This window comes from Mustela nivalis, assembly GCF_964662115.1.
Source record: "Mustela nivalis genome assembly, contig: HAP1_SCAFFOLD_496, whole genome shotgun sequence".
Lineage (NCBI taxonomy): Eukaryota > Metazoa > Chordata > Mammalia > Carnivora > Mustelidae > Mustela > Mustela nivalis.
In genome coordinates, this window is record NW_028136160.1 from 4,442 (window position 1) to 12,585 (window position 8,144).

The following is an 8,144-nucleotide window of genomic DNA, read 5'->3' on the forward strand; positions in this document are numbered from 1 at the left end:
GGTGGCAGGGTTTGTGCCTGGTAAGGAGTGGAGACAGTCCCCCACAGTTCCCCATCCCAGTGCACGGGCCGTGTGCAGGGATCCTGTCGCCTTCTCTCTCCTGTGGTGAAGGCACTGGTCTAGACCCCGAGTCTGCCTGAGCGCATGAGCAAAAGTCAAAGCCTTACCTATGACAGGAGATGGTAATAGGCATAGAGTGCCATGCTAGGCCACGCACGCTGCTGCAGGGTTGTGACTGTGTCTGCTTTGTTCGGCATAGCAAGGTGAACCGCGGGCGCGAAATAGGAGCACGGGAATGCAAGGCCCAAGAGGCACCAGCTCTCCCACGGCTCTTCATCCCTGCCGCGACAGAGCGAACGACCAAAGCCTTGCTGAGGAAGCAACAGCGAAGTGCGGTTCGCACCAAGCTGAAAACTTCTGCAAAAGCATAGCAGTCGCTGGGAAATCAGAGTTGGTTCTGTGGGCTGCTTTTGTTGCTTGCCTTAGGCTAGTGTGGGAGGAACACGCGTAGAGCGAAAGCCTCATTGCCTGGGCATCCCCTCTGGGAAAGCACAGCATTCTATTGGAAATCAGAGTCGGGTCTGTGGGATGCTGCCTGCTGCTTGCCAGAGCTAGTTTCCACAGCATGGTGTAATAAACCCGCATGGAGCGAAATCCTCTTTGCCTGGGCAACCCCTCTGCCTGAGAGAGAAGCGCGGTGGCGCCTGTGGAAAGAGCCTTAAGGAAAGGGACACGTCTGTCACGGCATAGCGAGGAAAGGCTGGCTGCTAAGGAGACACGAGGGGAAGATTAGGGCAGGGGAAAGGGCTCCACTCTGAGGAAGGAGTCTGGGCAGAAAGCATGCCTGTCCTGAGCCTTTGGGCTCAAGGAGACAGCAGCTCCTTGGCCACCTGTCCGTGGTGGAGACATGGGCTTGCCACCAGGCGCCTACCCTGAACTCGAGAAACAACTCCCAGAAAGAACTGGCCATCAGATGCCGGCTTCCTCCAGGATGTGGAAGTTTGGAAGAGGCATGGGGTTTAAGGGGAAGGAGAGGGGACAGTCCCCCAAGCTCCCTATTCAGTGCACGGGCGGTGTGCAGGGATCCTGTCACCTCTCCTTTCCTGTGGGGAAAGCACTGGCTTAGTCTGCGAGTCCGCCAGAGTAAAAGGCCAAGCGATGCCTACCCTTTGAGATGTTTGTGTGCATAGAGTGCCATCCTATGCTACGCAGGCTACTGCACTTTTGTGGCTCTGTCTGCTTAGTTCGGCCTGGCAGGGTGAACCCAGGACGTGAACATGGAGCGCGGGAAAGGAAGACAGAAGAGGCACCAGCTCTCCAGCAGCTCTTCTTCCCTGACGCGACTGAAGCCTTGCTGAGGAAGCAGCGGCGAAGTGCTGTTCGCTCCAAGGCAAAGCCTCTGCGAAAGCACAGCATTCCATGAGAAATGTTTGGCGGGCTGCTGCTGCTTGCCTGAGCTCAGTCTCCCAGTGGGAGAAATGGCGGTGGGAGAAACCCGCATACAGTGAAAGCCTCTTTGCCTGGGCATCTCCCCTGGGAAAGCACAGCATTCGTAGGGAAATCAGAGTTGGGTTTGGGGATGCTGCTGCTGCTTGCCTGAGGTAGTCTCCGCAGCACTGTGGAAGATACCCGCATGGAGCGAAATACCCTTTGCCCTAGCATCCCCTCTGCCTAAGAGAGAAGCATGGTCGCCCAAGTCTGTCACCGCGCTCCCCAGGAGGAAGTGTGGGGAAGGCCCCGCACGCCGCCCCCTGGGATGAGAAGGAGCCCTTGGCCTTGGGGTCGGGAAACGCTCGGGAAGCAGGATAGCCTGCCATGGCACGAACAGCAGGCCAGTGGCAAGACAAGTGTCACCCGCTCCCTGTGCGGAGAGATCGAAGCCTGGCTGCTAAGGAGACATGAGGGGACGACTAGGGCAGGGGCGCATGCTCCACTCTGAGGAAGGTGTCTGGGCAGATGGCAGGCCTGTCCTGTGCCTCTGGTCCCAAGGGGAGAGCATCTCCTAGGCCTCCTGTCCCAAGGGCTGTCGGGCTTGCCCCCAGGTGCCATACCCGGAACTCGCAGGAACTACCCCATGGAGAAACGGGCAGTGAGATGCCGTCTTCCACCAAGATGTGGCAGTGTTGTGGGTGGCAGGGGGTGTGCCTGGTAAGGAGTGGAGACAGTCCCCCACAGTTCCCCATCCCAGTGCACGGGCCCTGTGCAGGGATGCTGTCGCCTCCTCTCTCCTGTGGTGAAGGCACTGGCCTAGACCCCGAGTCTGCCTGAGCGTCAGAGCAAAAGGCTAAGCCTTACCTACACCAGGAGATGGTAATGGGCATAGAGTGCCATGCTAGGCCACGCACACTGCTGCAGGGTTGTGACTGTGTATGCTTAGTTCGGCTTAGCAAGGTGACCCTGGGCGCGAACTGGGAGCCCGGGAATGGAAGGCCCAAGAGGCACCACCTCTCCCGCGACTCTTCATCCCTGCCGCGACAGAGCAAATGACCAAAGCCTTGCTGAGGAAGCAGCAGCGAAGTGCGGTTCGCGCCAAGCTGACAACCTCTGCGAAAGCATAGCACTCGCTGGGAAATCAGAGTTGGTTCTGTGGGCTGCTTTTGCTGCTTGCCTTAGCCTAGTATTCACAGCACAATGGGAGAAACCCGCATAGAGCGAAAGACTCTTTGCCGGGGCATCCCCGTGGGAAGGCAGAGCATTTTTTGGGAAATCAGAGTGGGGTCTGTGGGATGCTGCCTGCTGCTTGCCAGAGCTGGTCTCCACAGCACGGTGTAATACACCCGCATGGAGCGAAATCCTCTTTGCCTGGGCATCACCTCTGCCTGAGAGAGAAGCGCGGTGGCGCCTGTGGAAAGAGCCTTAAGGAAAGGGACACGTCTGTCACGACAGAGAGATGGAAGCCTGGCTGCTAAGGAGAAACGAGGGGAAGCTTAGGGCAGGGGAAAGGGCTCCATTCTGAGGAAGGAGTCTGGGCAGAAAGCATGCCTGTCCTCAGCCTTTGGGCTCAAGGAGACAGCAGCTCCTTGGCCACCTATCCGTGGTGGAGACATGGGCTTGCCACCAGGCGCCTACCCTGAACTCGAGAAACAACTCCCAGAAAGAACTGGCCATCAGATGCCGGCTTCCTCCAGGATGTGGAAGTTTGGAAGAGGCATGGGGTTTAAGGGGAAGGAGTGGGGACAGTCCCCCAAAGCTCCCTATTCAGTGCACGGGCGGTGTGCAGGGATTCTGTCACCTCTCCTTTCCTGTGGGGAAAGCACTGGCTTAGTCTGCGAGTCCGCCTGAGCGCCAGAATAAAAGGCCAAGCGATGCCTACCCGGGAGATGTTTGTGTGCATAGAGTGCCATCCTAGGCTACGCAGGCTACTGCACTTTTGTGGCTCTGTCTGCTTAGTTCGGCCTGGCAGGGTGAACCCAGGACGTGAACATGGAGCCCGGGAAAGGAAGACAGAAGAGGCACCAGCTCTCCCGCAGCTCTTCTTCCCTGACGAAACTGAAGCCTTGCTGAGGAAGCAGCGGCGAAGTGCTGTTCGCTCCAAGGCAAAGCCTCTGCGAAAGCACAGCATTCGCTGAGAAATGTTCGGCGGGCTGCTGCTTGCCTGAGCTCAGTCTCCCAGTGGGAGAAATCGCGGTGGGAGAACCCGCATACAGTGAAAGCCTCTTTGCCTGGGCATCACCCCTGGGAAAGCACCGCATTCGTAGGGAATTCAGAGTTGGGTTTGGGGATGCTGCTGCTGCTTGCCTGAGCTAGTCTCCGCAGCACGGTGGAAGATACCCGCATGGAGCGAAATACCCTTTGCCCTAGCATGCCCTCTGCCTGAGAGAGAAGCATGGTCGCACAAGTCTGTCACCGCGCTCCCCAGGAGGAAGTGTGGGGAAGGCCCCGCACGCCGCCCCCTGGGATGAGAAGGAGCCCTTGGCCTTGGGGTCCGGAAACGCTTGGGAAGCAGGATAGCCTGCCATGGCAGGAACAGCAGGCCAGTGGCAAGACAAGTGTCACCCACTCCCTGTGCCGAGAGATCGAAGCCTGGCTGCTAAGGAGACATGAGTGGACGACTAGGGCAGGGGCGCGTGCTCCACTCTGAGGAAGGAGTCGGGCAGATGGCAGGCCTGTCCTGTGTCTCTGGTCCCAAGGGGAGAGCATCTCCTAGGCCTCCTGTCCCAAGGGCTGTCGGGCTTGCCCCCAGGTGCCATACCCGGAACTCGCAGGAACTACCCCATGGAGAAACGGGCAGTCAGATGCCGTCTTCCACCAAGATGTGGCAGTGTTGTGGGTGGCAGGGGGTGTGCCTGGTAAGGAGTGGAGACAGTCCCCCACAGTTCCCCATCCCAGTGCACGGGCCCTGTGCAGGGATGCTGTCGCCTCCTCTCTCCTGTGGTGAAGGCACTGGCCTAGACCCCGAGTCTGCCTGAGCGTCAGAGCAAAAGGCTAAGCCTTACCTACACCAGGAGATGGTAATGGGCATAGAGTGCCATGCTAGGCCACGCACACTGCTGCAGGGTTGTGACTGTGTCTGCTTAGTTCGGCTTAGCAAGGTGAACCCTGGGCGCGAACTGGGAGCCCGGGAATGGAAGGCCCAAGAGGCACCACCTCTCCCTCGACTCTTCATCCCTGCCGCGACAGAGCAAATGACCAAAGCCTTGCTGAGGAAGCAGCAGCGAAGTGCGGTTCGCGCCAAGCTGACAACCTCTGCGAAAGCATAGCACTCGCTGGGAAATCAGAGTTGGTTCTGTGGGCTGCTTTTGCTGCTTGCCTTAGCCTAGTATTCACAGCACGATGGGAGAAACCCGCATAGAGCGAAAGACTCTTTGCCGGGGCATCCCCTTGGGAAGGCAGAGCATTTTTTGGGAAATCAGAGTGGGGTCTGTGGGATGCTGCCTGCTGCTTGCCAGAGCTGGTCTCCACAGCACGGTGTAATACACCCGCATGGAGCGAAATCCTCTTTGCCTGGGCATCACCTCTGCCTGAGAGAGAAGCGCGGTGGCGCCTGTGGAAAGAGCCTTAAGGAAAGGGACACGTCTGTCACGACAGAGAGATGGAAGCCTGGCTGCTAAGGAGAAACGAGGGGAAGCTTAGGGCAGGGGTAAGGGCTCCATTCTGAGGAAGGAGTCTGGGCAGAAAGCATGCCTGTCCTCAGCCTTTGGGCTCAAGGAGACAGCAGCTCCTTGGCCACCTATCCGTGGTGGAGACATGGGCTTGCCACCAGGCGCCTACCCTGAACGTGAGCAACAACTCCCAGAAAGAACTGGGCATCAGAAGCCGGCTTTCTCCAGGATGGGGAAGCTTGGAGGAGGCACGGGGTTTAAGGGGAAGGAGTGGGGACAGTCCCCCTAAGCTCCCTATTCAGTGCACGGGCGGTGTGCAGGGATTCTGTCACCTCTCCTTTCCTGTGGGGAAAGCACTGGCTTAGTCTGCGAGTCCGCCTGAGCGCCAGAATAAAAGGCCAAGCGATGCCTACCCGGGAGATGTTTGTGTGCATAGAGTGCCATCCTATGCTACGCAGGCTACTGCACTTTTGTGGCTCTGTCTGCTTAGTTCGGCCTGGCAGGGTGAACCCAGGACGTGAACATGGAGCCCGGGAAAGGAAGACAGAAGAGGCACCAGCTACCCGCAGCTCTTCTTCCCTGACGAAACTGAAGCCTTGCTGAGGAAGCAGCGGCGAAGTGCTGTTCGCTCCAAGGCAAAGCCTCTGCGAAAGCACAGCATTCGCTGAGAATTGTTCGGCGGGCTGCTGCTGCTTGCCTGAGCTCAGTCTCCCAGTGGGAGAAATCGCGGTGGGAGAACCCGCATACAGTGAAAGCCTCTTTGCCTCAGCATAACCCCTGGGAAAGCACCGCATTCGTAGGGAATTCAGAGTTGGGTTTGGGGATGCTGCTGCTGCTTGCCTGAGCTAGTCTCCGCAGCACGGTGGAAGATACCCGCATGGAGCGAAATACCCTTTGCCCTAGCATGCCCTCTGCCTGAGAGAGAAGCATGGTTGCACAAGTCTGTCTCCGCGCTCCCCAGGAGGAAGTGTGGGGAAGGCCCCGCACGCCGCCCCCTGGGATGAGAAGGAGCCCTTGGCCTTGGGGTCCGGAAACGCTTGGGAAGCAGGATAGCCTGCCATGGCAGGAACAGCAGGCCAGTGGCAAGACAAGTGTCACCCACTCCCTGTGCGGAGAGATCGAAGCCTGGCTGCTAAGGAGACATGAGTGGACGACTAAGGCAGGGGCGCGTGTTCCACTCTGAGGAAGGAGTCGGGCAGATGGCAGGCCTGTCCTGTGCCTCTGGTCCCAAGGGGAGAGCATCTCCTAGGCCACCTGTCCCAAGGGCAGTCGGGCTTGCCCCCAGGTGCCATACCCGGAACTCGCAGAAACAACCCCATGGAGAAACGGGCAGTCAGATGCCGTCTTCCACCAAGATGTGGCAGTGTTGTGGGTGGCAGGGGTGTGCCTGGTAAGGAGTGGATACAGACCCCACAGTTCCCCATCCCAGTGCACCGGTCGTGTGCAGGGATCCTGTTGCCTCCTCTCTCCTGTGGTGAAGGCACTGGCCTAGACCTCGAGTCTGCCTGAGCGCATTAGCAAAAGTCAAAGCCTTACCTATGACAGGAGATGGTAAGAGGCATAGAGTGCCATCCTAGGCCATGCACGCTGCTGTAGGGTTGTGATTATATCTGCTTAGTTCGGCTTAGCAAGGTGAACCCCAGGCGCTAACGGGGAGCCCAGGAATGCAAGGCCCAAGAGGCACCAGCTCTCCCGCGGCTCTTTATCCCTGCCACAACAGAGCGAACGACCAAAGCCTTGCTGAGGAAGCAGCAGCGAAGTGCGGTTCGCACCAAGCTGAAAACTTCTGCAAAAGCATAGCAGTCGCTGGGAAATCAGAGTTGGTTCTGTGGGCTGCTTTTGCTGCTTGCCTTAGCCTAGTATTCGCAGCACGATGGGAGAAACCCGCATAGAGCGAAAGCCTCTTTGACAGGGCATCCCCTCTGGGAAAGCACACCATTCTTTGGGAAATCAAAGTCGGGTCTGTGGGATGCTGCCTGCTGCTTGCCAGAGCTGGTCTCCACAGCACGGTGTAATACACTCGCATGGAGCGAAATCCTCTTTGCCTGGGCAACCCCTCTGCCTGAGAAAGAAGCGCGGTGACGGCTGTGGAAAGAGCCTTAAGGAAATGGACACGTTTGTCAGGGCAGAGCGTCGGAAGCCTGGCTGCTAAAGAGACACGAGGGGAAGATTAGGGCAGGGGAAAGGGCTCCACTCTGTGGAAGGAGTCTGGGCAGAAGGCAGGCCTGTCCTGTGCCTCTGGTCCCAAGGGGACCGCATCACCTTGGCCACCTGCCCCGTCGGCAGTCGGGCTTGCTCCAAGGTGCCATACCCGGAACTCGCAGAAACAACCCCATGGATAAACGGGCAGTCAGATGCCGTCTTCCACCAAGATGTGGCAGTGTTGTGGGTGGCAGGGTTTGTGCCTGGTAAGGAGTGGAGACAGTCCCCCACAGTTCCCCATCCCAGTGCACGGGCCGTGTGCAGGGATCCTGTCGCCTTCTCTCTCCTGTGGTGAAGGCACTGGTCTAGACCCCGAGTCTGCCTGAGCGCATGAGCAAAAGTCAAAGCCTTACCTATGACAGCAGATGGTAATAGGCATAGAGTGCCATGCTAGGCCACGCACGCTGCTGCAGGGTTGTGACTGTGTCTGCTTTGTTCGGCATAGCAAGGTGAACCGCGGGCGCGAAATAGGAGCACGGGAATGCAAGGCCCAAGAGGCACCAGCTCTCCCACGGCTCTTCATCCCTGCCGCGACAGAGCGAACGACCAAAGCCTTGCTGAGGAAGCAACAGCGAAGTGCGGTTCGCACCAAGCTGAAAACTTCTGCAAAAGCATAGCAGTCGCTGGGAAATCAGAGTTGGTTCTGTGGGCTGCTTTTGTTGCTTGCCTTAGGCTAGTGTGGGAGGAACACGCGTAGAGCGAAAGCCTCATTGCCTGGGCATCCCCTCTGGGAAAGCACAGCATTCTATTGGAAATCAGAGTCGGGTCTGTGGGATGCTGCCTGCTGCTTGCCAGAGCTAGTTTCCACAGCATGGTGTAATAAACCCGCATGGAGCGAAATCCTCTTTGCCTGGGCAACCCCTCTGCCTGAGAGAGAAGCGCGGTGGCGCCTGTGGAAAG